The sequence below is a fragment of the Apteryx rowi genome, unplaced genomic scaffold, assembly GCF_003343035.1.
Source record: "Apteryx rowi isolate R43461 unplaced genomic scaffold, aptRow1 scaffold_3, whole genome shotgun sequence".
In the NCBI taxonomy this organism is placed as follows: Eukaryota; Metazoa; Chordata; class Aves; order Apterygiformes; family Apterygidae; genus Apteryx; species Apteryx rowi.
The window spans coordinates 3,695,468-3,714,801 of record NW_020449418.1 but is presented as its reverse complement, the minus strand read 5'-3'; the positions used below and the strand labels follow the sequence as shown (position 1 = coordinate 3,714,801).

Sequence of the window (19,334 nt, the reverse complement as noted above, 5' to 3'; positions counted from 1 at the left end):
GACCTGAGCGGGGTGGGAGACAYGGACAGGAACTGGAAATATTTGTGGTTTATGATATAAAACAAAGCAAAAAAAAAAAAAACCTTTGAAGGCTGATTTTGGTAAAAGGGGAAGGGAGAGTTCAGCATGTGTTCCTCTGTGTAGCTCCATCGAGAGGGATGTGTGTATGTTTTCATCCATTACGCTGAAGATGTATTTACCTGCTTCTTTCTGAGTGCCAAGAATGTCAAGTCTTTTCTTTGCTGTTTATTCACCGATCTTTCTCAGAGAACATAGACATGCAAAGAGAACTCGTTTAAACATCCCTGCCGTTCAGGGAAGAGGTGCTTCTTTTCCTTATTTCCAGGGTGTTTAACGTAGTGAGGCACTAGCAAAACCATCAGAGATTGAATGTAAAAATCAGTTCCCGCACCAAGCTTTGTTTCCTCTACGCAGTGACCTGGCTCAATCTCAAGCACAGACCTGTCTGTATTTATGTGACCTTGTTGATTCTGTACTTATCTGTGTGTATCTGGTCGCATAGCCCCACTTGTCTTGTGCTCAGCGGCTGTGGGATTCTTTCCCCACCACTTGGCTGCCACCAGGGAATTACAGGAGGTGTGTTGGAGAACCACCAGAATTCAAGTGGTTTTTATTTTATTCAATCTTTCCGTCTGCAAGCACACTGCAAAATAGGTAGGTTCCAGTTCTAGGCTCTGCCTTCTACAGCCAACCAGGTAAACTGGCCTGGACTTTGAGCCAGGCCCCAGCCAGGTCAGAGGTTTCTCCTGTGTATGTGATGAGAGGCACTGACTTCAATTTGAGTCAGAACATGAGTTAACTGTGCAGTGGGGAAATATCCCCAGAGTGGCTTCTGTAATCTGTGGTGTCATCATAAGTCTTCAGTTGTGGAAAAACAGTGAGATGAGACCTGAATTTCTAGTGTTAAAATAGGAGAGGAAAAATATTGCAGTATTTCTTTTAATTTGTCAAAAAAGAAATAAAGAAATACTTGCCTCCTCTCGCAAAAGAAGAATGCTTTGAAGGTAACCTTTTAGGAATTCCTTGTTTTTTCCTGACAAGTAGGTATATGAGGAAAAAAAAAAAACTGTTTTCTGTGAAAATAGCTCTGTGGAAAGAGAGCACTTTGTTTTCACATCAAAAAAAGAAGTGCAAGTCCTTGTACTGAAAGGTCTGATTATGCTGGACCAAGCACAAAGGATATTACAGAGGTATTAATTGCCTGCACTGTTTGTGTAGTCACAGGTTACACTTGCTATTTCCTGTAGGAGTCTAATACCAGGAGTGTTTTCCATCCCAAACTGGATGTGATGCTGAAGTGCCACACAGAAGAGGAATTTATGAGGAACAGCCTTGAGTTGTGTTAAACCCATGATTTAACATGACTTAAAAAAAAAAAACACCCAGGAAAACCAGAAAACCAGATGATGAAATTTACCACCATTCAATTAAAAAGTCATCCTTTCCTGTCATTCAGTGAGTGCTGGGCTTTCCAAGTTCACTACTTTTTGCTGGGATGAGTGACTCATGAATCTGATAGGAAAATGCACCTGTTTTAAGCCAGAGTTTGAAGCAGCTCTCTGGTTACTTGAGTAAACAAAGGTTTTATTCTATTCTTAACAGTTACCTGCAAAGTCGAGGAAACACAGGAAGGTTCGTAGGAGTGCTTAGGTTTGAGCCAAGTCTGCTGAACTCGGTAGAAGGTCTGTGAAGTCCATGTAAAGATGTTCAGAGGTGTTAGTGGCATTTGGCTTATGCCTTTTGCTAGAGGGAAAATGGAACAGAAAAGCTGGTGCAGTGACTGGGCTGGTTGCCTAGAGCTCTAGAGAGCAAGAAGCAACGCTGTTCTCCAGCACAATTTGCCTGTGGTGTTGGGCAAGTGATCTGGTCTCTGGCCCTCAGTTCTCTATCTATACATTTGGAATAAGAGCAGCTGTCGGTCACAGAGAGATGTGATGAGTATATATACATATTAGACTGTGAGACTGGTCAGAAAGTGTAGTAACAGCAACTATGAAAGTGGCTAAAATAGTTGGAAATCAGTGTGTTGGATGTATTGGAAGCTGAGAGGTTCATTCACTTCTTTATTAATCCTAAAAAGAGAAATGGGATGTGTTTGATCTTCACTGTATAATGCTGAAAAGTGCAAAGGCAACATCAACTTATTTCAGGTCAGTACTTCAGACAGTGTAGGGGCAGGATGGATTTTAGCCTTTATATAACTGCACTTAATTACAAGCATGAGCTTCAAAGTGCCTAAGGCCTAATGGACAATGACTTAAGATCTGTTTTAAAAAACAACAACAACCCAAACCTTAAACCTATTTGTTAGAGCATATGGCATGATTGGACCATGTGATATTTCAGGTAAAGCTTTAAGGAATAAAGCACACAGTGCATCCAAAGTATTTGCCAAGAATTCCAGCTGCACTCAGAAGAATCTTAATACCAACCTTGCTTGTCTTGGACTCAGGAGTTTAGCTGGAACAGATGGGAGAAAGGGTTTCCTACCACATCTCTGTGAGAACTCTCTACTGCCAACCCCTCAAGTAGACCATGCTGAGACTTGCAAAAGAAGAACACTTGTATTTTCAGTTTGGAGAATCTATGTGACCAGGAAACTCCAATTAATCAATTTTATGGAAAAGAAGCAATCTTTGTCTTCATTGTCTTCATTTCATTTTGTTTTAATTGGTGTCAGCACRTCAAATATTGTGGAAGTCATCTATTTGTACTTCTACTGTGCTTGGTTTTGGAGAATCCTGGTTTTTGTTCTAGGTAAAGTACAAAGTCTCTGTCTGCTTTGTACAGCACAACATGGTTCCAAATAAAATCTTGAAGAGCTACTATTAAAAAAGTAGAAATGATGATAAAAAAACTGCTCATGGAACTAAGACCTGCCGAAGCATGGCTAAATGTTATTGCTTGTGGCAGATGTTTATGGAAAAACTGAAAGTTTTTAAATTGCTTAATTATTGAATAAGCAGAAATGTTAAGAAAGAGAAATGATCCAATTTTAGTATGCCACTATTTTAAATGATTGCAACATGGTTCTGTCCATCACAGGAAGTCTGTGCCATATTGATTCACAGCCTGATCTAAACGTAGATGAAAGAGGTTGATGCAACAAATCACCACTTGGAATGTTTTGAATTTCCAATGCCTGTACGATGCTTGGCATCCACACAGAACAGCCACCCCAGGTGCTCCGACTTTGAAGATGATCAGATCCAGACCCTTGCTTTCATCTCAGTTACATATCCAATTGAAAGGGCCTTGACGTAACTATGTCTGTTTCACATTTAAAAGAGAACTGCCTAAAAGCTGCTTAAATAATTTGTGTGTGCATATAAGAATCTCAAAGCTTTGGCCATATCAATTAATTCTTGAAGTAACCTCATGAGGTAGGTATTATCTTAATTTATATATGAGTTCAATGAGGCACAGAGAGTGAATGTTTTGCTTTGTGTCAGTTCTGATCAGGTAAAGCATACTAGTCCTTAACCAACCTCTATGAATCATCTTAGCGGGCTGAATAACATCCAGCTGATCTGTCTCTGAGCTGTGCAGCTCGGAAACTGTAATAGTCTCATCTTCCACATGCTGCTTTTCCCTGCCCACAGAATGCTACGCAGACACAAAGTGGTAAGGAAATCTGATGGGCCTCACTAGTTCCATGGTCCACTGGGATGAGAATTGTTGGCTCCTGTATGGAGCCGCGAAACCAAATAGGTTTATGGCGTAGTTCTAGGGTTCCTCCAACACAGGCCCATTTTCTGGCAAGGAGGAGAGCCGTTATTTACATTAATGCACAAGGTTTCAACCCCTCTTGCAGCTCCTTCAGCATCTCTTTTTGTTGTTGCTCATTAGGTTGAGGATCTAGGTGATTGCTTCTCCTGCCAYGTCCCCAAGTCATGGAACTCCCTCATCAAGTTTCTCCCTGGAGGAGCTGGTAGTTCCTAACACTAAAAGGAGAAAGTCTTTGACTCTGGAAGCTTTCTCTAGTTCCTTGTATCCCACGTTGTGTACAGCATTGCCTGTAGCCTCAGTGACTAGCTTGGGTCTGTCTGAGCTGAGCTGCCTCACCATGGGATCAGAAAAAGACCACTACAAGGAAGGGAGGGGGGAAGGAGACCCTTACCAAGGAGAAGGGAGAAATCACAGCGGCTTCACCCTGGGCTAGTTTAAGATGTCATGAAACTGCCCCCTAAGACTGATCCTCTTTAAAGAGTTATTCCAGCATGTGAATTCCACCTGGAGCACCAATGCACTTTGGCTTACTTTTTCTTTTCCTTTAGAAATTTTTTATTTGATGCTAAGTCTGCTGTACAGTGTCTTTAAAAAACTGTATATCATCTACAAGTGTTTTATCCCTTTTTAGCTGTTCTTTTTAAGAAATTTTCTCACTTTTGTATGTTTTCCCCTTTTTAAGGCTAAATGATGGATTTGATAAATTCTTATGACAAGTAGAGTGATTCTTCCTTAGTTGCAGTTTAAACCAGATCTTGCTTGCCAGTCAGGACTAAATCAAGTATCATTGAATCTCTTCCTGTAGGTTCTCTAAGTTGCACAAAAACAGGCATTTAAGTTGTCTAAAAATTGAGTTGATGTGTCATACCTGGATGAAACACATGTAAGTACAGCTATATGTAGGTAAATGGAGTCACCCGTTGCAATTCAATTTTATTCCTGTTTCATTCTCTAATATTTTTGTATGTCACCTTCACCACTTCAGTTTGATGGTCAGTAATATGTCCCTAATACTCTATTCCTTCTATTTATCCATAGAATTTCAATCCATGTAGAACTTTTTTGAGAGAAATTAAGTCACTTACTTACTTTATTTGACTTAATGCTTTTTTAAATATATATCTAGTGCTTTCCTTCCCTCACTGGCATGAACTATTCTGTTATTTATATTGTTTAAGTGTGGTATAATAGTATTTTACTAATTACTTTCTTTTTAGCAAGTTTCCAAGATGCATGTGCTCTCAGTATCCTTATTTAAAGCCAGGTATTCCAGTTTGTCTCTCTTCATTTCCAGAACCCTGCCATTTGTACAGAAATGGTTATAAATGTGATTTTGGTCTACCTGCCTGTGTGTGTGTGTGTGTTCGCACGTGCACCTTACTTAGTTGGGACTTCATTTATTAAGACTGATCTTCTCTGTTTCCCCCCTTAACTCCGTTGCCTTCTGTTCTATCCTTTTTCTTAATGGAGAGATTTTAGGGCCTCACCCAAGCTGAGTGTTCTTCCATACCTATTAGCTTCCCCACAGTCTTTAATTTAAAAACTCTGCTGTAACTCTTCATAACTCCATAACTCCCACCTCCTTTCTATCTTGTTTACCTAGGTCTTATTATTTCTGCGTAGGTTCCACTATTCTAAATAGTTTTCCCTTTTATAATAAACCCAGCAACGTCTGTAACAACATCCTTGCAAACTTCAGACATGTATTATGCATACATAGAAATATTTAATATCACTTATCATTCATCTCCAGGATTTGAAGCGCTCTCCCCTGCCTGCCCACTTGTGCTCTTCCCTTTGCCACAGTTAATAGCACAATCAGTCATGCTGGAAAGTTACACCCAGCCAAAATTAGGAAATGCTCCCTGCTGTCTTGTAAATCTCTGATGCCACCAATAATAGCCGAGGGGAGAAATCCCAGGCCAGTGTATTCTGAGGCAAGCAAAATGAAGAGGGGGAGGTCGTRCGTACCGAATCATGGCCACATTTGCTAATGATGAAATCTTGCCCCCTCAAAGTCAGTTGGGAATGTTGCCATTTGCTGTTCTAGTGCGAATTTTGACTACTTAGAGATTTCAGCTGCCCGATGCAGTTTRACAGTACATCTGAGGCAGTCGACCAGCTGCTTCCCCCTCCCTCGGCCCCCAGCTGCTCTTTTCTTCCATTCCCTCCTTTGTGTGGGCGCAAATGCTCATCCGACTCACGAACAGCAAGGAGCAAGACACCACGTCAGCCTGGCTGTATGGTCATCCACATCTCTTCACTTGCACTCTTGAGTGTGAGATGGGGTCTTCAGTATACAAAGGCTTTGTATTAACAGTATTTTCCTGTCCTCTGGATGTGTTTGCTACAGTGATGCACAGGAACCAACCAAAGCTGGAGTGCGAGAGCCTCCTACCTCGGTAAACAAGAAGGGCATAGGTTCAGGGAAAGGGATGATATATGAACAAAGGGAACAAGCGTGATGTTACTCCCATTTCTGTCTTTAGGTACTCCTCAGAAGCCCCGCACTGCAGCGTGTGTGCTTGCCGGGATGCAGGGACTCCTTCTAATCCATTACCACAACTCTGCGTGTCAGGAAGTCACTTGAGAGCAGCACGGCTCTTTCCCAGGAGATAAGTGAGGAGTTTTTGCCTACACAACAGCTCTCCTGAGCTTTCCCATGCTGGGAGGGAGGGAGGAACCCGCTCTGGCTTCCACCCTGCTGGAGCGCGAGCCACGTGGGCCTGCCACGGCACTGCTGGGAACATCCAGGGGGCATTAGGTAATTCGTAGGGGCGGTTTCTCRTGCAGCGTGGCAAGGCAGCATTTGATAATGGCTCTGCCTTTGTTTGTGCCACGCAATCGAGCTCACGATCTTCTCTCCAGTACAGGCAGCCCACGGTGTTATGTCCTGTTCTGCTATGTTACGAGAGCAGAGCTGTGCACAGGACAGGGAGCCGTGCAGTGCTTTAATCAATGAATCACCTGCTTTGAGTGTTAGTTCGGCACAAATCGTTAATGGTCTAAAAGGGCTGGAATAAATAAGCTCAGCTCCATTTTCATGGAAGTACAGATTGTGCCTTTTTCAGGAGGCACAGGCAACCCTTCTTAAGTTTAAAAACAAACTTCTCAACTTTGACTTTTGAGTAATGCCACTGATTTCATTTTCCAAAGGTCATGGAGAATTGTCTTCTGCCATCTCCAAAGAGCATGACAAATGTTACTCTAACAAAGAAACAAATTGTTCAATGCARATTTACTCAGCAATTACCTTGCCATAAAGGTATTTACAGCAGGTACAGTAAGGTAAACCAGTTTGTTTCCTATTGTTTTTCTAAGAAAAAAAARAAAAAGAAAAGCTCTAGCCACTTTGTGGTGAGTTTGGGCCATAAATGTAATTATATTGTCTTCACTGAATGTTTGAATGGGTCTTGAAAAATTTTTATAGACTCACCCTCTTAGAGATCAGAAAACGTATTCAATTCTGTGTTCTATGTACCTATATAAATTGCATCCAGAAACTGACCTTAAAATATACTAGGGCTGCAAAGTTGGAAAACACTGGTAAAAGTTGTCCGTGATGTATTAATTCAACACCTTTTGTGCATGCTCATTCCAGTGCAGTCCTTAATTACAAGAATCTGCGCTATTTTCTCTGGTTTCATTCTGCCTCATAGATGATAGGATGCTTTTACATTTTGGACCCAAATTAGCTTCTAACATGGAGGGGAAAGGAATCAGCAATATAAGAGATTAGAAGCAAAAGATTTTATAGCATGTTGCCAAATGAAGATCTGTTATCAGGGCAAACCTAGATCAGTTTGGCAGGAAGAAAACCAAACTTGAACCAACAGCAGAGTGTTTACTAGGCCTGTGGGTTAGAAGTGTGGTGTCACTGCAAATCTGGTAAGGCAAGTGTGCGTCTGCCTCCTTGACCTGTTCTACTTGGCAGTCTTTTCTTTGCATTTTCAACTGAGAGGCCAATGTGGGAGTGAACAATGGAAACTAAACTGCTCTTTCAGCCCTCAAACTGGTCCCAGTACATCCTGGTGCAGGTGCTTTGGCTGGGCAAGGTGAAGGAGAGATTTCATCACTCTGGCCTGTGCGTAAATAGAGCCCGTGCCCAGTACAATCATCCCAGTATTTTTCACCAGCATGAAATAAAACAATGGAGAACAGGGAGGCACAGCTACATTTGATGTAAAGACTCTGTGTGGCTGCATAATGGGCAAGTGATAGTATCTACTTTCACTGCAGAAGAGGAGCTAGTGTAACAACTCCTTTGAGCGAGTATCCCAGGAGAGCAGCTATTTGCATGGGACTGTGGGCTCGGACGGAGCCCCAGGCCAGAGACAGCATGTCCGTGCAGGATTTCCAGCTTTTGTTTGGAAAGTTTGGGTGACCTTTAGAACTCCTGCCATGCTTGTGCAAACAATCCCCCTCGCTGAACTTTCTTTCAGTTCACACACCCCTAGTAATAGGGAAGATGATGTAGGTAAAGGATCAAGAAATGAATATAGGGAGAGAAGATCTGTGGCTTTGCCACCAAGTCTTTGAGCAATCTCAGGCWAATCATTTCTTTTATCTGTGCATCAGTTTCCAATCTGTAATGTGGAAATAGCAGTACTTCATCTCACCCATGCACAATTGTCCTGAATTACAAAATGTTCCAAGGAAAGACTGCCTGTTCCCAGGTTAATGTACAGAATCTAGCCCTATAGGGCACTCTTTCCCCTACCTCTGTTTCTTCATGTTGTGTATGTGCTTTACAATGACTGTCACATGGGGTAAACAGTGACATCTTTGGGTTATGTGCATTTATGTCCAGCCTTRGGATGTTATTTCATTCCCTAAGGTGTGTGCTGTTATCAGGTGAAAGAACTGTCCCAGTCCCCTGGTGATTATTTATTAGGTAATATTTAATGTTTGTGTGCATGTGCGCGCATGCGTGCAGGGCTGGCAGTTACAAGTGGATCTCACAGCAGGGGTCTGTGAGCTAAGCTTATTTCAGCTTTAGTGCAGGGATGGGTGAGCAACTGGAAGAGTAAAAACAAAATAAAACAGCAGTTTGCCCAAAACTTGAACCAAAATCCTTTTTTTTTGTTTTTTTGTTTTTTTATCACAAGGCCTAATTTACCATTCAGATCATGCTTGTAGAAGGCTGYGAGACTTGGGGCAGATTTGCACTCGCATCTAGAACAAATCAAAGATCTGGACTAAGCCAAAGCAAGATTCATGACCCAAGGACTCTTGCACTTCAGATCAAATCAGCTGCCACCTTTGGCTGTTTGTTCTTCCCATACTTGACTGAGTTCCAGGAGAAGTTTTCAGCTTCTTGTGTTTCTTACGCACTCCTTGTTCCCTGTTTGGTACCAGGATTACTGTTTTTTCTATTCACAAGATTGCCTCTGCAATATTTCCTGGCTGAGTTAGGGAGGCAGCCTTGGCCATACCAGTTTAGACTAGAGACCGGCTAGAAATCTAGGTTAATATAGGCACAAGCTACRGAATTGCAAGCAAGCACAAGGTAAACATTATACACAAAAATCAAGTGAGTAGAGAGATGCTGTTTGGCCCCATCACTTGTACTGAGCTGACATTTAAGAGTGGGGGATTGATAAGATGCACAAAGCTCAGACAAAGCCTCATTTCTTTGRGAGTCCAGGCCTAAGCTGATTGATTTAAGAACCTGACATTGGTTGAATAGACTGGACTTTGGAGCTTATCTGAAATGCATCTGATGTGGGACCAGAGGTGTGGAAAAGAGCTTCTTGGGAGTTGTGGGGAGCAAGCTTTTTCTTGCATGCTTTAGCTGTGGGGATGTAATGAAGTGGTCAAGTATTAGTGATATTATATCTCTCTGGGCTTTGGAAAGTCTACCAGTTTTGCTTTTTTCTGGATTTGGTTTCTGCCATCTTCTGTTCTGTTTGCCTCTGTTGTTCACCCACATAATTACATAAGATATCACCAGATAAAACTGTATCTGCCTCCTTAATAGATGGCTCATTATCTAGGGAGGGAAACAGAAAGGGCAAAAGCTTTTATGTGCCAAGAGCACTGCTAAGATGCTCCTCTGCATTACAGGAGAAAGAAAGGGCGTAACCTGTCTGTCCTAATTTATAGCCAGATGGGCTGAAAGAGTCAAGGTGTAATGAAGGTCATTGTACCTGGGAATGGGGTGGAGGCAGTGCAAGGATAACTCTCTTGACATAAAAGCAATTAATTCTCTAACAACATCTCTCATTCAGCAGAACAGAGTGAGAGAGTTCTTCCTGGATTTAAAAGTACTCCCACAGCTTTGATCTTTTCCTCTTTTCTGGAAATGTAAACTTGAAAAGAGGGTCTGGCCTTGTTTGGGATGATGTATTGGGCCCACGTGACGCTGGCTGTGCAAGGCAGAATAGGCAAACCTACTGTTCTCCATAGCGCAATGTTCCAAAAGTCTCCTAATATTCTGGTTACTACAGTAATGCTGACACTGCTGTAATACCTGGGTACTCCGTCTGCCATGAGATGAGTCCTTCTCATGACAATGTTTTTGTCTAGTTTTAGCCACACACGGGATGTCTAGCTATGAGTGAAAATGAAGAAGTAAATGAGAGAGAACAAGGGCTCCTACCAAAACTCCATCTCCAAGGACCTTGAAATGTGGGAGTGTGTAATCATACCAGTTTGAAATCAATCCTTTAGCCCTGCATACCCTTTAATGCCAGATATATCCCATTCTGACCAGTATATTGTGGCAATCAACTGTAGTCAAGTTTTTCTTTTATTGAAGTTTAAAATAAACACTTGTTTTACTCTTCAGGACAGAGCTGTATTAGTGCCAGGTATCTGGCCCAGTTTCAATATGAGTTTGTGGCAGATATGTACTGACATAGCCATACGGTGGTGGGCTTCATGCTGTTGCCTGTGCTGGGCAGGAGACCAAGATTTTGCTGTAGGCTCCCCTTGCCATAAAAATCCATGAAGTTTTGCAGTTGTGGTTTTATTTCACTTTACTGTCTGAGTAACCACTTTCTTAGTTGATCTTCTTTTATTTTCTCAATTTCCCACATAGAAAGTCTAAGATTCCAAGCTGCATTTTGAAAAAGTTTTAAAACGAACTTCTCCATTATGTGAGATGACCTAGGTTTTTGGTAATAAAATGTGCTGGAAGGGAAGGAGAGGAAAGAGGAGTCTTCTCATTAGGGGGTGAGTGCTGATGAGTCTAACAAAGTCACAGTGTAATATTCTGTTCTGCTGACTTGTGCCTCCTTTAATTACTTTCCGAATCCGGAGAAGCTGAGCTGTGCCTTGCCAGTTCGTTATGTCCCCTGGGTTAGCCTCCCCAGCAAAGAGGTGCTATCCCCGCAGTCCCTGGAGGCTCTTTGCTGCTGCTCTGGTACATCAGATGTGTTTGTTTTGTGTGTTGATGTTTGTGTTCCACGCTGCTTGTGTTTTCCAGCTCCTTGGAGGAGTGAGGATGCTGCTGCATTGTCAGAATCGCAGTAGGATGCTGACTTGAGATTGCTGTCAATGGCGTCATTGCATTAACGAGGGATATTTTAAGAAATACAAATGATGTGGCATTTACTTTGGGGGAGGGGGAGGAGCGGAGAGAGAGAAAACATGTGCGAATGAATGGACTTACCCTGCAGGGTTTTTTATTATGCTCTTCCCACCACCACTGTTTAGTTTAGAAATGACTGACCATATATGTCTCCCACTGTTCACTAGCTAGAGCGATCATGGTTTGTGATTTGTATTCCAGGGCTGCTCACAGTGTGCTCGACTCCCCCATGCATGCAGGGCAATGCAGCCCTTCCTCCTGAAGAGCTCCAGATCTCAGTCCTGGGGCATCTGTGTACCTGAGATGGGTGCAGCCTTTAGAGGCACAGCATCTCACTCTTCCGTGGTCCTTTTCCCTCCTTTGAGCCAGCACTACCATTGGTGTGGCTGGAAAGTGAGTCAGTTTGGGAAACTGAGCTGGCAGGAAAGTAATATTATGAGAAAAAAGTAATTAATTTCCTGTTTGCTTGCCTTTTAGCAACAATGCCAGCTGAGGAGACATGCAGCCAGGGCTAAGGAGAAGATGGGACCTTGACCTTCTTGGTTCAGATGTGCTCTGTCCCTCTAGCAGTGAGGGAGAATATCAAAGGGGAGGATATAGCCTGCAAATCTTCTGTCTTAATCGAAATGGAGACCTTTCCACAGTCCACACCTCTGAATCAAAGGGAGCAAATTCATCCCCTTCCTCCCTGTTGTCAGGCTGTTGGGAAGTAGTTGGGATAGCCCTTATCAAAGGAAATGCAGCCCTTTCCTTAAGCTTGTCTGCTCAGTGTTGTCGTGTAAACACAGATCAATAAGGTGACACAAATCCTATCCTATTACCAGTATTCAGCAGCAAATGAAGTACCCTTAAGCTTAGCATATTATCATTTCATGCATTTAACAATTAAAGACTTAGATAGGATTAATTACTTCTAAGGTGAGTCTTTTATAATTGTCTCCTTATAATGGAGTTTGCAACCAGTCAGTGTGGCTTTATGTCACTAGCACGAATCAAAGACGATTTCTCAAACGGATAGAAAATTTTTATTTAACAGTCCTTATGTTTCTTCTCTTAAGTTTCCCTTAAGAGAAAAATAACTCTTGAGGAAAGAGGACATCAAGCACTGATACATGAACTTGATAAAGAACTGTCTGCAGCTGGGGTTTTTACTCTATTTTAGTTGCTCCGGGTATAAGTATTTTCAGCACCGTGTTGTTTCTTTTCGCAAAGCCCCTGGACAGATCAAATGAAGCAATACCCCAACAGAAAACTGCTAATAGGAATCACAGCCATAAGTGCTGGATGGAGTTACTAGATCSCAAAGCCCATTTCTGACACCTCTTTTTCATACAAAATGCTGATGGAAGGGAGGGGGAAGGGAGGCTCTCAGTTCCACCACATGTCAAAACATGTCAGCTGCCTATTTATTTATTTATTTGTTGCTCTGCATTATGACCGGCTGAAAAAGACCAGCTGGGTCCATCAGAAGTGCTGGACCTTCAAGTGATGGAGGGACTGCAAAGGAAAACTCAGCATGCCACAAGAAACCGAGTACAAATGGAGTTGGACAGAGTTTCCCTAGAGGAGATGACACTGAGAAAAAGCCCCGTGACTCCTGCTCAGACAAAGCACTGAGTTTAGTATGTGAAGAAGTGGGTAGGTTCTTCAGTTTGCTACCACCCATATACCTCAACCACAACTCGACCAGAATGGCTAGATGAATTTATGGTCATGCCTGGCCTTACCATATATGGACCCGGAAGGATTTCCTTTAGAGGTAAATGCTARTTTGTCCCACATGGCATGGTCATGTTTGTTTTTCTTTCCCAGGGCAGTGTACAGGGAAGTTTATTAGTGCTAACTCCACTCCACTCTAACTCCATTCACAGTACTTGGGTGATAAAGCGCAAGCCATGAAAAGCCGTTAGCTAGGTCCTCTAGAAACAACAACAAAAAGCAAAGATTTCAATGGGTGGCCTGTTTCTGAATCTTGAGGCTTCCTACTGCCTACATTTTTCTCAGTCCTGTGAACTAGAAATTTGTGCTTTTATTCTTGGTATTAACTCCTGAGGGCTTTAGATATGGCTCTGACTTCAAGAAGCCAGGCTTCCTGGAAAACATCTTGTATCACAAGATCTGTGGTAGAAGCCCTGTTTAAGTTACTGAATTCTAATGCAAAAAAACCCCCCCAGGAGTTAGGTGGGAAGCGTGCAACTCCCACGCAATCCTTTCCCATTTTGCGATGAGCTCTCATTTGCTCCCTGGTTACAAGATCACGAAGCAGTTGTCTTCTCATTTCTGAAATATCAGCAAACCCTCCTCTGCAAAACTGAAAATGTTTTGAATACTAAAATGAAGGGTGAGATTTTTCAAGCTTGGCTGGGGGAGCAGAATGACTCGTTCCCACTACAATGAGAAGGGAATGGATCTCTGCATCTTCTGGACAACTGTGCTCRGGACATAGGGGCTGGGATTTTACAGTCTGTCACTTGCCAAGAAGTGACAGCAGTGCAGGACCTTTGCTGTGCATGTTGGCCATGTGCAACTAGGGAAGGATCTGTTTCAAAAACATAGCTCCTGAGCTGGTCTTCTGTGAGTGTCTGACTGCAGCTTGTTCAGATGTAGTTCAGACCTTAGTCCGCAGCTCTAGCTGAGAAGCATCTGTAAGACTGATCCACAGTAGGACTTCGTAATGCATTGGCAGCATTGTTTTACTGCAGGTTTTATTGCACATGGAGAGTACTTAGGTGGCTTCCCATCGCAGGAGGTGTTTATCTCATGGGTGAGGATTAGCACAGTTCTGTACCACAAAGTCTGGTATAGCTGAGTAAGTGGTTTAGTGTAATCCTCCTGAGAAGGACTGCTGTCCTGAAGGGATTCCCGAGAAGGCCCTCTGCTTGTACCAGGCTTTCAGATGACTTTCAAGAGTTTTCTTTCATTTGGAGTTTGTGCAGCTTTTCTGTGATGAGAGACTTCTCTCCAAGACATCTGGTCAGTGTTTGAGTTATCATAGAGCTCAAAGACAATAAACTGGTCTTACTGTGTCAAGAAGACCCTACTGGGTGATCAGGAGAGGATAAAAGTATGTCTCTTGCAAATGGGTGCTCCAGTATAGACAGGGTCCTGCCTGGACAACTCTGGGTTCTGCTTGTCTGTCTCATGCAGATTTGATTCTCAACATGCTCTTGTTTTGCATTAAGGCACCTTCAGAATTGCAAATCAAGTTAAGCACCACGCCAGAGGTGCTTTTCAGTAACAGGGTAAGCATGCCTTCAATGCAGTGTCCAGTCACATGGAAATCTGTTTTCTAGTTTATAGAATAAAGGGCAAACAGGAGCTCCTTAAACTCACAGTGGTTGGAGGAGGGGGAAGTCCTGTATCCTCTCTACCTCTTTCTACCCTTATATAAAGTAAGGTTGATCTTAATATAAGGTTAATAATTTCTCTTCTTAAAATGCCCCAGCGTAGTGGGATTTTTTTTGTTATTAGCCACTTAGTGTAAATTTCTGGTCTGGGTTATGCAGGAAATACGATTCTAGTTCACMCATCTCGAGTCTAGAGAAAAAAGGAAAGGAAGCAGTATTGCTCTGTCTTAGAGGGATATTGCTAGACTAAGAAGGAGGTCATACACAATGACAAAACAGAAATTATGGTAGTTGCAATAGGAGTCTTGATGGTGAAGGAGATTTTAAACAGTCCAGATATAAAGCATATCCTTTGGGCCCTGGCAAGGATGCAAACATCTCTCCCACACAACTTCGGTTATTCTTGAAAAGCCAAGTCCTGGAATTTTAAAAAGCAAAAATATTACAGCTACAGAAACAACAAACATGAAAATCAGATGTTAAACGATTACTAATGATCTTATCAATGTGTTGTATAAATGGGAGGAAGAAGAGGGAGTAAGAAGCACTTAATATTCTTCAGGGTTTTTTTTAATTATTCAACAATTGTTGATGGAACTAAAGAAATCTATAACATCAGGGTTTTGCAGGGAGTTTTCTGTTTTATAATGGAAAAGACAGACATTATGGTGTTTGGCAGAGGAGGGGAAATGGATTCCTGCAACACAAAAAAAGCCAAGGAAAGAATAAAGAACAAAGATCCTGTGGGATGACTGGGTTTTTGCCTGGACAGCTAATTTCAGCTTTTTTAAGGCCCAGCTGGACCCAAAAGCCCAGGACCGCCTACAGCAGATTGGAAATGTGGGGATACCCAGTGTGTATTGATGGGTGTCCCACCATAATACCAGTCAGACAGTCGCAGTCAGCACATCCAGTCCTTCCTACTAGCTGCACCTCCAGCTCAGGTACGTGGCATATGCTGTGCTGGGGTGAATAGAGATGTGACAACCAAGTGAACATGTTGCAGGGACTGTGCACGTTTGGCTCTCTGGCTCAGAAGTAACCCAGAGAAATGATCGGACAATTGAGAGACATAATTGCTCTGGCAGCCCAGCTGGGCCACAGGATATTTGTAGGAAATGGAGCTGCAGCACGGAAATCAGGACAGTTGGAGCTTCCCTTATGCAAAAGGACCAGGGCACAAATGCCAGCTGCTGTGTGTAAAATTCCTCCTTTCTTTGCTGTAGCAAGCTGCGAACAGCACTGAGCCCAGTCAGTTTTTTCACTGACATGTCATGACCTTTATCCTTTACCTTTGCAGCAACTCTGTATTTTAATGCTGCATTGAGAATCCTGAGAAATAAACATTCTTTTAGGTCACAGCATTGCAGATCTCTCTGTGGCTCACTCTGTCGCATTATTCAACCCAGCTCCCAACCATTAAGATTTCAGGCCTTTTACCCCATCTCTTTGGTAGTCTTAGCAGTGAACAGGGGGTCTTGTTTAACTGACAGACTCACTGGTTTTGTGTGGGGACATGCTGATCCTGTGGGATATCTGAGACCTGGCCCTCAGGGTCAAAAAGCTAGAGAACCACTGGCTTACCAGGCAAGCCACTCACACTGTCTAAATCTGTGTATTTAAACAGGAACGTAAGTAATCTTTTAGAGTTAGGTTGCTTTGTAGTATTGTCTGTGTTTTTCTAGGTCTGGTTGGTTTTCTTCTACTGTTAAGAGCAAAACGCATCTCACATTTGCTGCAGAAAAAAAAACCTCGGCATAATTAAAGCTGGTGTTGCATTCAGGCTGCTGTTCACCTCCATTTTCTTTGAAAATGAAGCTGGTTTGAGAGGATCCTGCCCCGACCCCAGCTCTCCTTCCTGCCTGTGCACTGCTGCTCACTGTCCCCCTCCATTGCACCAGGGCAGCAGTGGGTGGCTGTAATGTGACCCCAGTCACTGCAATCGCTTGAGGGGTTTTTTTAAAGGTTACAAAGGGCATTTTAACTTGGATTCACAGTCTCCCAGCTTGCAACACAGCTCTATGAGCAAAACTCGGGGGCCCTAAATTAGGGCCAGAAGCCTCGTAACCAGGCTTTGACCATGATGTGGCATCACACCCCCTGCTAGTGTGTGACATTAGGGGGGGCTTCAAAGGCAGTGCCAGGCTGAGGAGCACCCGGCTCTGTGCCACAGCCCTGGAGGGAAGCCAACGAAGTCCTGGTGGACCTGCACCATGCTGTGCAGTGGTCTCCGACCAACTCCGTGAGCCAAGTCAGCTAACTAAACTGTCTAAAAAAAAAAAAAAAAAAAAAAAAGGCAAGACAAAATGGATCATTTTCTGTTGGATTAATGAGTTGAAGTGCGTCTTAGGAGCACCAAAGCCAACACAAGGCAGCGGGAACTCGCATCTAGGAGCAGGGATGGGGGGAGAAGGGAGGAGGAAGAGCATTTCCCCCTTTCGATTGCAGCAGGCTGCTCGGGCAGCTCGGCCATGACGTGTCATTTCACTTTCTGTTGCGCTGTCGGGGTTGAAAAGAGCCCTGCTGAAAAMACAGGCTGCGGTTTGGGTTTGGACGGACTTTTTTGTGCGTAAGCTTGGATCGGTTCCAGAGCACGGCCCCACAAACCCTTGCACTGGCATGACGGAGGAAGCGGTGTTGGGCTGGGGGGAAGCGAAGAGAGGAGGCAATGAGCTGGCAAGGGGGGCGGCGAGCTGCAGGGGAGGGTTCAGGGAGAGGGAGGGGGATTCCTCAAACCCCGTATCAGTAAATCGTGACATCAGCCGTATTTCGCAGCGTGACTCTCGCTTTCTTTTTCTGCTGCAGAGATGCGCAGTCGCCCCGGCCCCGCTCTAGCCGCTGATACGTACGCTCTCCTTTCGAAGCCGCGGGTTCTGGCGCGCTCGGAGCGCCCGCCGGGCCGACCGGGCCGCTCTCCTTGCGCTGCAGGGTACGGTGCTCGGGGCCGCGCCGGGCGCGCCGGTCCGACAGATCTGCCCCGCTGCTGCCGTGACAAGGACAACGTAGGCGCTGATGTGAGCAGAACAGCAAAATACGGCGTGTGATTTCCTCTGGAAAGTGGGGGCCGTTTCCTGCTCCTTGTATGACAGGTGCGATGGTTTGAGCCAGGCCTCGTCCTCATTCACGTGAAGGGTGGCCGAGCTTTGGGACGAACAGTCCGGAGACGTGGTGGGTGCTCCTTCAACTGATCTCTCATTTAAAAGAGACTTTCTGGAGGTTGTGCCTTAGCCAGTCTCAAGTTATAAGGCTTGAGGGGAGTCGCTGGGTGAAACGTTAAAGCTTGCACCATATAGAAGGCCAGACGGAGTGATCTGGTATCCCCTGGCCTTCCGCTCTAACGTGGGAGCACGTGCAGGTTTCCTTTCTATCACCATCCTCATTGCAATGCAGAACTTGATGCAACTGAACTTTAGAGAGACTTGTCCCTCCCTGTGGTTTTGTAGTAATTTGTATTCCTAATTTATGATTCTGACTACTGCTGCTAGTGCCTCATCCATTATATGTTTCTATAATGTCTGAAGAATGGATAACCTGAAAGTGTTTAGCTTCAGCTCACGCCTGTGAGATAGTGGAGTCGTTTTTATAACCTATTTGCTAGCTTAGTAAATGGAGTCACAGACAGATTTATTTTTTTTTAAATAAGTTGAACATTAACTAGAGGCATGGGTTTAGTTCCCTGCTCAACCAGAGACGTGCTTTGTAACTCTGCTTATATGCTTTTTTTTTTAATTTGGCTTTAAGTGCCTACGTATGGTTTAAGGTAGCAGACTCTCACTGGAATTAAACTGCGGACCTAGGATCCCATGCARTTTTTAGTGGTACACAGGCGCTTTGGACAGAGCATCAGGTACTTTTTTATGTCCTTAGGTCAGAAACCAAGCTTTCTCAGGAAATTTGTGGCCCAAACAAGAGACAGAACCTGGGTTTCCTGAGCCTCTGGCTTTAGCCATTAAACCCTTCCCAAAGCTATCTGAGAGCGTACGTCTTGAAGGACACCTGTCTGCTGTTTAGATACAGCGCAGACCTTTGCTTTTCTGTTCTCATAAGTGTAAACTTGGGGGGGATCYATATGTTTGGCAGGAAAGTCACATAACATACCAGCTTTGTATATGTAGACAAAAACCTCAGAACCAAGATTTAACATGTGGATCTGAGAAGAGAATTCCCATCTATGCAGTAGAGAAGGAGCTTGATTTTGGTTATGATTTTTCCCTTCCAGCTGGTCCTACAAATTATGTAATATATCAAGCCAAGTAGTCCTGCTTTGTGCAATAGGTGAATCCATTTGCAACCATCTCTTAAGAAAAAGAAGATATACATTGTGTGTCCTCCTTCAATTGTACTTCTTTTAAGAATGCAGTCAATAAATATTAATTAGCCTGTTACAGTAGCAGTCTTACATGAGTCTGTGCCTGTTTTCATTCTTCCTAAACATATGCATCCTGCCCATTAGGAACTACTGAGCTCTTGTGTCAGGAAGTGATGATCGGGTAAATCCCTTCTGCTGCACGCCTGACATTTCCCAAGACATGAGTCACAGCCGAAGCGTTCCTGAGGCATCTCACACTTACCACGGGAAGTTGTACCTGCTGTGCAGTGGGGCAGGGAGGAGACGCGCGCCAGCTGGGAYGCGTCAGGAAAACAGGGGTAAGTGCATTCAAGCAACACTTGTTGCTGATGGTATTTGTGCAGTTTCTCACTTG

General features: G+C 43.6%; 1 long non-coding RNA gene across 26 annotated transcripts in view; it reads left to right on the top strand.

Moving 5' to 3' along the window:
* Positions 1–19,334, top strand: part of LOC112967900 — a 122,880-nt gene that overhangs the window by 63,774 nt on the left and 39,772 nt on the right. For 21 of the 26 annotated variants that reach the window (XR_003254169.1, XR_003254164.1, XR_003254162.1 and 18 more), the window contains 3 exons: positions 11,762–15,575; positions 17,437–17,720; positions 19,085–19,278. This is a non-coding gene — a long non-coding RNA (uncharacterized LOC112967900). Of the gene's footprint in view, positions 1–11,761; positions 15,576–17,436; positions 17,800–19,084; positions 19,279–19,334 lie in introns of all 26 variants that reach the window. The other 5 variants (XR_003254148.1, XR_003254149.1, XR_003254153.1 and 2 more) reach the window with 5 other exon arrangements.